The 13,657-nt window shown below is 37.6% G+C and overlaps 1 protein-coding gene across 2 annotated transcripts in view; it reads left to right on the forward strand.

Annotated features, from left to right (window-relative positions):
• Positions 1 to 13,657, forward strand: part of Prp18 (pre-mRNA processing factor 18) — a 52,731-nt gene that overhangs the window by 1,970 nt on the left and 37,104 nt on the right. Inside the window, exon 1 of one of the 2 annotated variants that reach the window (XM_083133437.1) lies at positions 13,391 to 13,616. The exons of the other annotated variant lie outside the window; for it this stretch is intronic. The gene's annotated coding sequence lies outside the window, so the exon portion shown is untranslated. Of the gene's footprint in view, positions 1 to 13,390; positions 13,617 to 13,657 lie in introns of those variants that run through there. 2 annotated transcript variants of the gene reach the window in all.

Here is a 13,657-nt window from a genome sequence, read left to right on the forward strand (position 1 = left end):
CGTTTACAAAACCGTGCTAGCAGACAGCCGGCGCTCCGGCATCTCATAGTAAGTAAGTTTTTCTTTTTACACTTTCTGTCACTAATCATTCACGGGAACGAGGTATGCCTACGAGGTTAGGTTAGGCCTGTTAGGTTAGGTTCCATTAGCACTCATTTCACCCCTAAATATGTTAACACACATTTCAGAGTCTTAGTGATTTCTTCTTACGTGTCTTCTGGAAAACAATTTTTCCTTCCACATACTCTTACGGTTCTTTCTGTGCAAGCAGCCATTTGTTTACTGCTGCTGCCGCCATCTACTTCACTTGCATAAGGTGCGAAGGGGTATTTCATTGCTAAACGCTTTTGTTGTTAGGTTTTGGGCTCTTAGTATTAATAAAATATTCCTAAATCTGTTTATTGTTAAGTTAAGTGGGTCTGGTTTAGGGCTCTTGGTATTAAAATAACGTCCCTAAATGTTTTAAACACCTGATAATGTAATAACTGGTCTCGAGCAAAGAAACCTGCGAAAACTCATGTCTGAGTTGACTGGAGACCAATAACGCCTGCGTAACCTACATTTCAAATCATAGTTTCGCAGGTAAATAATACTTAATGAATCTTCTGTAAAACTTAATGAACTGTGCTAATTAGTTTCTCCAAGCTTCGAACTTAGTCCCACAACTGTACTAGTACTCGTATAAAGCTTGAGAGAAATCATTAAACATTCGGAACGATTACCCATTGTATTATGTGCAAGTTTTTTTTTTTTTACACACATTCCTTAGATTTGTATTTTTTTATGTGTGAAAGTATCAGAAAAAGCAGATTGTGAAGTCATAGCTTGCATGCATGTAGATCTGGATTTGTCTGTTTTGTGTACACCATCAGAAGGTGTTTATGATGTGTGTTCCATAATTACACCAGTAATTCTTAGGAATTATCTGCCCCATGGAGAAATGATAAAATAAAACTGACAAAACAAAAAAGAATCACTTCGAGAGAAATAACTTTTCTCACAATTATAACCAACTACAACTTCAACTCTTGTAGTGTACAATTTCTTGATGAATATAATGAATTAATTACTCATTCAAATACATAGCAGTGAACAATTTTACTTTCAATACAAGCCATGTTCTCTTATTAATATTACAATTATAAGCGAAAAACTTTCATTACGACCCGACCTATTAGAAATCGATGGCATGCAATTTGATCTCTCTTCCGAAATTGAAACTGACATTTTGTGGAATTACATTCAGTCATGTTTGTTAATATCCATTGAGTTGGAAATAATGTTAAACTCAGCCAACCCTAGTGTTTAAATTGTTGGGTTCAGTTCTACTGTAAAGCTAGTAATGAAAATAATAAAGCTCGACTGTCAATGACTGGTATAGGCAACGCATTTTCAGAAAAGCTCTGAGTTCTGTCGCTTCGCTAGTCAGCGAGCCTAACATGGTTTTCCTCCTTGTGACGGCGTAGCAGGTTGTGCAGAACGACATGCTCAGAAATCATTCGTGAAAGTGATACCGAGGTGCGAGGGTCTGGTGCTTGCTTGAGCTTGCTGCTGAGTGTTTAGAAGTGCGATTGTGTAGTGTGTTCCACACATAAAATATGCCTCCTGTTGATTCCAAAGTTTACCGTAGAATGCTTAGAGGACAAACATGTGAAGTTTTCGCAAACATCTTGCAATTCATGCAAGAAGAGGCTGACAAAAATTATTTGAAGTTGCCTCTTAAAAAAGTTATTGACCGTGTTTGGTCTGCGACAGGTATGTCTTTAAGTATGGTGAAATCAATTAAGAAGGAAAGTTTGGCGGTTCGTGCTGGAACATCGTCATCATACAGTACGCCCCGTAGAAATAAAAATTGTCCGCGGCTGTGTACAGATATAGATGATTTTGACATATGCGTTATTCGGAGCAATTAATGAATTTTACACTGCAAGCAGGCAAGTCCCAACAGTAAAATCTGTGCTTGCAAAATTAAGGAGAACCATTGGATATAAAAAGCAGGCAACCAGTTTATTGAAGATCTTCAAAAAACTTGGGTTTAGGTGGAAGAAAGTGGATAGTAATAGATGTGTGCTTATTGACATTCAGAATGCAACGCTTGATTATTCACAGGCCATCAGTAGATGTCATCGGGAAGGCCGTCCTATTATATATTCTGATGAAACATACACCCATTGTTCCCACACAACCACTAAAATATGGTGCGACGATAGTATCGAGGGCCTGAAATCTCCAATATCCAGCCTGAAATCTCCAATATCCAAAGGGCAACATCTCATTATTGTCCATTCAGGCAGCGACAAGGGGTTCATCCCTAACGCCCTTCTGATATTTAAACCAAATCAGAAAACTGGGGACTACCACACGGAGATGAATTCCAGCAATTACATGCGGTAGATAAGAGAAATGGCCATTTCAAATTTACCACCAAATCCCATATTCGTAATCGACAACACATCCTTCCATAATATTCAGAAAGAAAGATGCCCTTTGTTTAACACCAGGAAAAAGAAAATGCAAGAGTGGCTATTAAAAAACAATATACCATTTACAGATGATATGTTCAAGCCTGAACTTTACAGTCTTATAAAACTGCACAAACCGAAGATGAAATCTTACAGTTTAGATTAACTGATAAACGAACATGACCACACTGTCCTTCGCTTGCCTGCATATCATCCCGATTTAAATGCTATAGAGAAAATTTTTGGCATTTCTACACAATGGGTTGCAAATCACAATGTGACTTTCAAATTAAATGATGTGTGGGAACTGTGTAAGGAAGCATTTTTGGTGATTAAAGAGGAGGAATGGGAGTCATGTTGCAGCAATGTTAGAAAAACTGAGGAACAATACATTCGGCCAGAGGGTTTGCTGGAACCAGAAATAGAGCATCTTACTTTCAGTGTTGGCGACAGTAGCAGCAGTGCGGACGATTCATTCTCGAGTGCAGAAGATTCTTGTTGCGAAATGTCTAATTTAGATTCCGAACTTGACGGCATCAAAGACATGGAATAAATAATTGGTTTCTTTATTTGATCGTATTTGCAGTATTTACAATGCATAAGGTAAGCTTATTGAATTGTTTTTTGCTAGTGAGCTTTTATTGTTGTACAGTTCTGCATTGGGTCATTGTTACCCACTGTCTCTTTGTTTACTTGTAACGCTGCTTGAGAATTGTAAACATGCACCAACAGTCGCATGTTGCAACTCCCTCCCCAGCTGATTCGGTTTCTGTGACACTCACTTTCAACTTGTGTTGCCTCTAACACCCACAAAATTCACACCATTCCACTGCAGTTGTATTGTCAGTACTTGGACACATATTGCACATATTTAAAAGTATTTTAATAAGGGCTGAACAGATACCGGTGGTATCGGCATCGGTGAGAATCAGTTGATTTTCTTTTACCGATACCAAAGATTTTCAGTGGCTATAAAAGCGAGCAAAGGCAACAGCTCATCTTAACATTTGTCCTTTTTAAACGTTCGTTAACCATTCCTTGTGACAGATTGGGAAACCAGCACAGGAAGTTCCATAGATTTTCCTTGAGACACTGAATAAAACTCCACCCTCCTGGGGGCCTCCCCGATGGGGTCCAGTCCCGATTAGCTTTACTGTGCATATAGTGGACACCAAATCAATCAATCAATCCTCCCTCCTGGGAAGCAGATGGCAAGATCAAAGGCATGGCATGTAAATGCTTAGTTAACGCTGTGCGAAATAAACTATTCATTGCCAATTCTTGCTTGAAGCTCATGGTGGTAAGATAGGTGGATATTTTTAAACCACCTGCTGCTCTAATGCTGGATCAGGTAGTTGCGGAGATCTTGGAAAAGAGGTATAAAGGTCACTGAAATTAGCTTTGTTTTATCTACGTTCAAGCGGGAGATTTAGTACTAATTAATTAATTTACATATTATTACGAATCAACCTACAGTTACATTAATGTATTAAATAGAAACACTTTTATTATTATATTTCTAAGACACTTGGCTCGAACTGTCTTCCCAAATATATTTCTAGAATTGTGCTTAGTGATGTGACAAGTTAGTATGACTCAGTAACTAGCCTTTGTTATTATATACTGGAATTATACAAGTATCGGTATCGGCAAATGGTGGTATCGGCTCAGCTCTAATTTTAATAATACTATTTAACACTTTTCTTGTTATAAGTGTGACTTTTTCAAACAAGTGCTCTGTATCTTATAGGAATTACATTAAAAGTTAAGAATAACCAGTAATAGATACCCTAGTATTGTTTGTTTGATGTTTTTACGTTTACTTCATTGTGTACTGTCACCATGTAGATACTAACAAATGAAAAGAATATCAGATAGTTCTGGGGTTTTATTGTTGTTATATACCAGTACTTAAATACTTCATGAATACTTAAGGACAGGAGGAACAGCTTGTGTCCAGCCAGATGCAAGAACATAACTGCTCCAAAATAAGTGCACTCTTTTGCACTTTTATGTGTAATAATATAATAACCTGTAACTCTACAGCACGTAAGGGCCTTCGTCTATCTCCTGACTGCCAGTCCCTCCCACAATCTTACGTAGAGGTGTGGAAATCTTCAACCAGGAATGGTGTGAAGTGTGGTCAGCACGTCAAACCCCCAGTCGTTACAGGAGATATCTGTGACCGGGTTACGCTGCTCACTCGTAGCTCCCCAATTTCCTCACGATGGTGGGGTGCCACTGGTCCTATACACAGGCCGAGAACCCAGAGACTGAACCCATTCCGTCCCACAGTTAGAGTCCAAAGCACAGCGCCTTGGACCACATGGCCACGGACGAGGATTTGATTTTTGATTTGATTTATTTTATTATTACTTCGCTTTTTGTGCCACTTGTGACTAATTTGCGAAGATGGTAATGAGTGATGATATGATGAACTGATGAACTCACAAACACCCATGCCCAAGCCAGGATTCGAACCCAGGACCCCTAGCATCACGGACGAGGATTTTTATGTGTAATAATGAGAACAAACAATCACTTTAACATATTTCAAATTGGGGCATGCCCATTACATATCCTCAAAGAGTGGTCAGATGTATTGGCAGGGGATGCAGTTAATAATTTTATGGCCTGCCTTGTTCAGGTGACCTTTTGAAAATGCACTTTTCCCTCTCTGCAAATCAGAACCAAAACCACCCCTACAAACCTGCACTTTCTGTTTGGAACATCTTTTCTTCATCTGGCGCTGCACTGACACTATGGCCGCAAACAAACAGCAAAAACAAAAATATCGGAGATTTATATAAAGGTGTAAATGAATTTAGAAAGGGGTGGCAACCTAAAGTAAACTTGATAAAAGATAAAGACGGTGATTCTCTAGCTAACCCAAGCGATATTCTAAATAGATGGAAGAATAATGACCTTTTAAATGTTCATGTAGGAGATAAATCAGAAGTAAATGAAGTGCACACAGCAGAACCTTTAGTTCCAGAACCTAACTTGACTGAAGTTAAAGATGCTATTAAAAGGCTAAAGAATAACAAAGCGCCTGGCATTGATTTAAATGAGTTAATTAAATATGGTGGAAATTCGTTAATATGTCAAATTCATAAATTAATTTGTTTAATATGGAATAAAGAAGAAATCCTTCAACAGTGGAAAGAATCCATAATTGTTCCTGTGTTTAAAAAAGGTGATAAAATGAACTGCAATAATTACCGTGGAATTTCTCTACTCTCAACAACATATAAAATATTATCTAACATTCTTTTAACAAGACTAACCCTATATGCTAATGAAATTATAGGTGATTATCAATGTGGATTTAAACGTAACAGATCAACTACAGATCAAACTTTTCACATTAGACAGACACTTGAAAAAAAGTGGGAATATAATCAAAATGTCCATCAGCTATTCATGATTTCAAAAAACATATGATTTGGTCAAAAGATATAAATTATATAATATATTAGTAGAGTTTGGAATACCTAAGAAGCTTGTTAGTATGATAAAATTATGGACCAGTGAAACAGAAAGTAAAATTCATGTGGTATTAATGTGTCTGACAAATTTACAATTCATGATGGTTTAAACCAAGGAGATGCATTATCTCCATTGCTCTTTAATTTTGCCTTAGAATATGCTGTTAGGAAGGTAAAATAAACTAACAAAGGACTAAAATTAAATGGTGTGACTCAGTTGTTAGCATATGCAGATGATGTAGACTTATTAGGGGATGGTGTAAATACAATTAAGAATAATGCTAAAATATTTTTCAAAACTGCTAAAGAGATAGGTTTGGAAGTTAACAAAGAGAAAACTAAATATATGCTTACAGGCCGAAACCAAGTGTTAGGCAATAATCAAAATCTAATTATTGATAACAACTCGTTTGAACCAGTTTCCAAATTCAAATACTTAGGAGTAATATTAACAAATGAAAATTATATTAAAGAGGAAATAAAAAGTAGGCTTAATTCAGGAAATGCATGTTACTTCTCTCTTCATAAACTTTTGTCTTCTCGTTTAATATCTAAGAAACTAAAAGTTAAAATATACAAAACAGTAATTTTGCCTGTAGTATTATATGGGTGTGAAACTTGGTCCCTTACATTGAAAGAGGAACATAAATTGAGAGTATTTGAAAATAAGATCTTTAGGAAAATATTTGGACCTAAAAAGGATGAGGAGACAGGTGAGTGGAGAAGGTTACATAATTTAGAACTACATAATTTGTATTAATGTCCAGATATTATTAGAATAATTAAGTCAAGAAGACTTAGGTGGGCAGGCCATGAGGCACGAATGGGAGAGGAAAGAGGAGTTCACAGGATTCTTGTTGGGAAACCTGATGGAACCTGTTGGAAGGCCAAGACGAAGATGGAAAAGAGTATATAGATCTTGCTCAAGATAGGAAAATGAAAGGTCTGTGTTGCTGCAGCGATGAACCTTCGGGTTTAAGAAGGCTAGAGAGTTAGTTAGTTAGATTTCTACTCTTTGTCCCTTTTCCGGCATGGCAGTTCGATGACCTGCAAATGAGGAAACATCATCAACATCGTAGCGGTCAGTTCACTCTAATCTGTTGATTTGGTGGACAATTGGTGACTGTCAGCTAGTTTGAAGTGGGTTTGGTCAAAGCTGTGGTTGGCTTCTGTAAATGCGAGAAGGTAGAATCACTGAGTGTTTGTGACCTTGTTTTCGTATATCGCGAATCGGATGTCGCATGTGAAGCTGCCAGATTGTCTTCCTTTGGAATCATTGGATCAGGATTGATCAAATGTCCAAGACATTGTCTGACTACACAAGAGCCTGGGTTCCACTCTCAGGGTGGTTGATCTCGCATGTAGTGCATACATTTGTGTTTCATTTAAGGAAGAAAGCCAGATAGGCTATTTGGTAAAAATTTTACAGTGGCCTTCATGATCTAGGAATATTACATTTCAAAATTCTGGATGTCTTTCTGTAATTTTTCTTCATTTCCACCTGCAAAGGTGGCAGCTGAGCCATGGTAAAGCAAATTACTTTTCAAGCATTTTCTATTGTTTGCCTAAATGGGAGAGAAAATCTCCTACCCATGAGTGGTGAACTCTGCTCCTGCAAATGCAAGATGGCATATTTTAGTTTTCATTTCCATTTGCTTATTGTAAGCTGCTTTTCTATCATGTGATGATGAGGATGAATGATGACCCAAAGAAATAGTGATGGGAGGATAGACATGATACACACATCCCTGACCAGGGTCCGAACCTGGGACATCTGATTTTGTGGCACGTTATGATCACACCTTGGGAAGCAAATCTAACTGTAAAAGTAAAAAGCAACATAGTCCAGTACGGTGCATAAAAGAACATGTTTAGGTTCGATATAAGATTTAAACTCCAAGGCAAAACAGCCATTTGAGAAACAAGGCCAGCGAAATGTTTTTCATTCAGCGACGTGTGGTCATCTCGTGCCAAAGATGAGAGTGGAATCATCTTGAGCACGTGGGAATCCTATTGCATCCAGTGCCATCATATATTCAGTTTTGCACACAAAAATAAGATTGATTTTAAGAAATTTGATGTATGCATAACTTTATTATACATCGTCAACATTCTCCAAGTGTACAATCAGATGCCACGAGACCTGGTGGAATAGTGACTAACACAGTTGCCTCACATTAAAGGGCGTGGGATTTGATTCTGGTATGCCTAGCTTGAATCCATTACTCACATATTTCATACTCATGCCGTTATCATGCTCCTGATTCCTGCGCTCCATTATATCTAAGCCCACGTAAGATATTTTCCAATGGATGCACCAACATCCAAGAATTTTTTCCTCTCCTTCTCAATTTTCTGTGAACAAATTTACAAATTAATTTAACAGTGGATTTTAAAGACTGGTTAGAACTTTTTTTGTTACTCTGGATGCCATTAAGTTAATGAGTTAATTCTGCATTTAGATTCCCAATTAATGGTCATGAATTTGTCCGTCTCAGATATTCCTGTAAAACTGGGTAAAATTTTGCAGTTATTTCTACCAAACCAAGAAAATGCCCATTATTGGGTATCCACAGAAGAGGATAAAGTAATCTTCATTTCAAACAAGATAGCATGCACACACACGTATACACACATACTAATTCATTGTACATGTAGACCATGGTAGATATATAAATAGGTTATTAATTTTTAAGGGTTTCAAAGAAGACATTCTTATGTTTTGGCCCACCCAAACTGATCAACCTAGCTACGTCGCTGCTTACATTAGAAGCAAAATTCTGCAAAATTGTTTCCATAAGCTGGCAATACTGCTGCTCTTGTACATTGTTATTTTTTTCCCCAAAGAAGTATCAGTCTTGTTTTGAACAAAACTTTGCTACACCCTGTACTTGTTTCTATCAAGTTTTCAGTATCAACTGGAAACTGGAATATTTCCAGACTTTGGAGTTACCAGAGAATCACATTGATTCCTATGTAATTTAGTCATACTGTTGCTTACAGAAGCACCCAAAAATTTATTCAAGCAAAAATCATGTAACATGTGAGTGTTAATGTTGCATACAAAGTACACAAACTCCAGATAGCTATTGTTAAACCTGCATTTATATTTCCATGATTTAATAATCGACTTTGAAGGTATAATAGGCACTATTCTAATTTGTTAGCTAGATTGTGCATTCAAATTCATTCTTGAAGATAGGAATTCAATTATGGGGGTTGGTCAAGAAGATATAGAGTATGTCAATATCAACTATTTTGAAAATGTCTGAGATACTAAAGATATTCCGTATATAGACTATGGATGTCTATCTTAAGCATTTACACCATGCAATGTTGCATAATTCTAGTCAAATTGGGATGATATCTGACTGCCATCCAGGGGACATGTGTTCATTTCCCAGGGTGGGTGATTTCATGCAAAAAAAAATTCTGACAATCATTCTACATCAATAGACTCTGGTGCTTAACCAAGAGGCTGGGTAACCGCAAGGCAGTGCTGGCGATAAAGGTGGCTGGAGCCTGGTTATGATCATTTCACCTCTGAACTCCCTATGTGGATGTGATGTGATCGGAACTAGGCTTCATCGGTCTATTGTCGTATATGCCCTCAGTTGATTGTGCAATATACAGAGGATGGTTTCACCATTACATTTTACATTCCACAATAGTAATACCACATTACAGTAAAGTAATTGCAAATAGAACATCCAACAAAGACAAATACACACAAAGAGACCCATAGTCGTACCCCTCCCCCACACATACACATGCACCTAAAGTCATTGTAATTTCAATTACATATTGAGGCTTCATAAAACTTCAAGTGGGAAAAACTACATGTAAAACAATTAAGTCTAACAATTGCAATCAACTTATTTTCATATATGCTTCTTAATATCGTATTTCACCACAGAATTGTATCTGATTTTATGTCACTTTTTTCTGCAAAGAAGTAAGGTGCCACCATTATGTAAAGATCTTTATTAAATAAAAAAATAAAAGTGTGCCGGTATTGCTGGCACTTAAAAATCATTTATTAGTAAACCGTCTTTGGTGCCAAATTAGGAAGCACAGAATACTTGTGAATATGCGTTAAAATTGAATAGTCCACACATTTTTCGTAACAGTTTAGCGAACATTTTTCCAGCCTGAAGATAGGTTAACACATTAGGTGTTATTAATTTGTGCATTACAGTCAAAATTACACTTGAGAAAATTTACTACAGTGTTAATACTGACTTACAAAATTGGATTTTCTGTGTCTGCAGATTCTGCATTGCTATAATTGATTTTGTTATCTGACATGCCTGTACGTGGATTACTCAGTGAAAGATTAAAAACCAATTTCTTGACTGTAAAAAAACAACAGGGTGCGACATAGGTATGATGAAATATGGTTGCATGAAGAAAGTGAAAATAGATCTTTTTTGTCGTGGATTGAGGTTTTTATTGAGTAAGGAAACAGCTTATTTCTAAAGTTCGGATTTAGTGAAGATTATAATGAATGTAGTGAGTGAAATATTAATTTGTAACTGGCATTTCCCTTGGGTTGATGTGTAGGAGATGGCATGAATTTCACCCACCCATACCCCCTTAACATGCAATTATCAAGATGGTGAATGACCTGGAGTATGTTCCATAGATAGTAAGGGTTACATCAGAGCAGTGATTGTATTAGTGGTTCAAGAGGAGGGTAGGTGGATTTTCTTTGAGCAAACATGTTCACGCTGATAAAATTAAAATAAATTGCAGGATATAGCCTATTTTGAATTTGCATCACATTTATCGAGTTATTTCTATGTCTTCATTCCATTAAATTTTTACATCTGCAGCTTTATTACCTCCAGGATATTAAGAGGTCATGTCATATCAAATTTTATCTCCATATTATATTTGTGTCGCAATAACCTATTTTATATAAGGTCTGTTAGTATTTCAATTTTTCCTCTGTATTTCAGTAGCTTTAGAAGTACTGATTGTTGACATGGAAGATAGACATGTCTACCAGATGTTTCTGAAATTATTGAGGGGTTACAAAAAATTATTGCAAGCAAACTATTTCACTTGCGTTAATGAATCCAGTCCAGAACGAACAAGGAACGCAAATAGTTTGTGCGTGTATGTTTTGTTAAGCTCAGTAGGGTGCGGTGACATTTTCCATTGGGGAAGCAGATCCCGAAAAATTAAGAAAACCAAGAATTCATTGCTTCTACATGGTACGTTATAATGAAAAAATTAGCACTCTACCTGATACTGTTTCCATAACGTCTAAGGGAATGTCCTGGCGCAGTTGTTCATTTTTTCGAATTTCAGTTGGTCTGTTGTCAAAGGTATTTAATGCAACAGACGATTGCGGATGATTGAAACAATTTTCAAGATTTTCACACATTGCAATATTCACAAATCCACTTTGGCACCACGTAGTTCTTTCCATAATAAAAAGTAAACAATGCCAACACTAAAGTTTTTGAAGGAAACAAATAGAAATTCGCCTGCCGAAAAAGCCACAACTTTTCACCTCGCAAAGTGCTTGAAAAAGTGTGACCGCAGCCAGCGAGTTTTACCAACTATTTGGCGGATGTGTCCATGGACATATTAACTGTCTTAATGGACCAAACGCTCGGAAACGTTTATCTTCACATAGAATATATCACCCGTATGTCAGCAATTATATTTTTGTGTTTCTCCTGTGTTTTGAAACTTTATAGTTTATTTATGAATATACATTTTAACTAGCTTGGTGGATATGCTACATCGCTGACAGTATACAGTACACTTGGACACTTAATCATGCAGTTCGCAACACTGAGGACATAGCAGACTGACCCATGGCAGTCTCTGCTTTCTTCCAGCCCTTACGGGTTGGAAAAAAAGCTTTGTCTCCACACAACGTCCCCTCCCATTGGATCCCTGAAGGTGGCCGGTGTACTTTTCGGGTTACTGATGGCATTGCCAGGGTGGTGATACTGGTTTGGTTTGATTTGGTGTTTTAAGTCCACTTTATGCGCAGTAAGGCTAATCGGGACTGGACCTACAGTTTAAAGTGGGATCCGAACCACTTGTGCCTCCACCGGGTATCGAACCCGGGACCCCTTGATTACAAGGCAATGACGCTACCACTGCGCTATGGGGGAGGCCCAGGGTGGTGATACTACGTGGATGTTTTGTTAACAGGCCACGAGAGGGTGTTGATGTCGGAAAAGGACGAGCCTTGGACGCTTGCAGGTTGATATTCTGTTGAGGCAACCTGGAAGAAATAATGAGAAACCAAAAGTTAAAGAATTAATTTGTAACAATTTATGCTGTGTGCAACCAATGCTGGCCTTGCTGTACCGGAGTGCACGTGCATGGTTAAGCTAGGAGTCCACATTCCTGCTGATAGGCGATACTCACATACTCACAATGTTTTGGTTCCCAGGATGGCCGAACCTTGCGACGTGTGACTTCTTTTTGTGCGGTTTCATCAAAAGTAGGATATTCATCCCACCGATGCTGCATGATATCGCAGACCTAAGGGGAGTGTATCATTGCAGTGAAAGACACTATCGACAGGCCCATGTTGATGCGAGTATAGCAAGAACGACACTATTGTGTCGGTGTGTGCCATGTGACACGTAATGCACACCTTTGTAGGTGTAAAAAAAACTGTTTATGTTCCTCTTTTGTTCTGGACTGGTTTCATCAATGAAAGTTCAATACTTGTAATACATTTTTATAACCCCTCAGTTATTTCTGAAACACATGGTGTAAATATTAAAATTACCAGGACATTCTTATCAAGAAAATAGAAATTTCTAAAGTACGAGTTCTGTTTGTGTTTAGTTATTTTCGATGAAAATGGTGACACCAATTTCTGTTTCAGGGGAAGAACTGAAGCCCTACTTTCTTGCTGAAAGGAACACAAGTGTACATTGTGCTAGGCATATAGTTGGCCCTAAGGATGAAGTTTGGAGAAGAATAAGTTGAGTGTACATGATTTTTACCCAGGATCTCCCAAACACTTCTACAGTATTAACTTTCTTGGACCTTAGAAATGTACATATTGGGAATAACTAGTACACAGTATGTGGATGAGGGTGCAACACTGGATTCTACTCTATGTCAAGAAAGTGGATACTCTGAATCTTCATCTAAAAGCCTTCTGAGGTTGCATGCACTCAACAGGAAGTACTGTCAGAAGTTGAAAGAAATTCCGCAATAATACAGGCTGCCAAAAAATGGAATCTAATTTCATCAGTTACATTAGATTACATGATGCAGAATCGGAATGTTAGAAGTTCCCATACCTTATAGCCTCATATCTGGACGAATGTGATTCATAACGTTTTGCACGCTCACACAGGCCACCTTCAGTGCTACTTACAGTGAATGTCATGCATTGTGTAGGGAAGAGATAACAAGAACAATTTGAAGGATAGGTCGTTCCTATTCAGTGTGTTTTATTTGGTGATTTTCGTAACTTTATACACACATCCAGAAGGTGGCTGTTGAGACCTGAGAGGAAATTTTGAAGTGTTGAGATGGTAGACCAAAAACATGTCAGCTAGCACTGTATGGCTTCTGAAGGGCAAGGAAACTATGAATTATGGCAAAATAGAGTCTGCGCACACGCCTTCTACAGGAACACCAAGACGTGTGAAATATGAAGAGATGAGGTGACGAGGTAGGGATAAGGACTCGCGTATGGCTTACTTAAGCAGAAAC

Source organism: Lepisma saccharinum, chromosome 13 (genome assembly GCF_977018435.1).
Source record: "Lepisma saccharinum chromosome 13, izLepSacc3.1, whole genome shotgun sequence".
NCBI classification, from domain to species: Eukaryota; Metazoa; Arthropoda; class Insecta; order Zygentoma; family Lepismatidae; genus Lepisma; species Lepisma saccharinum.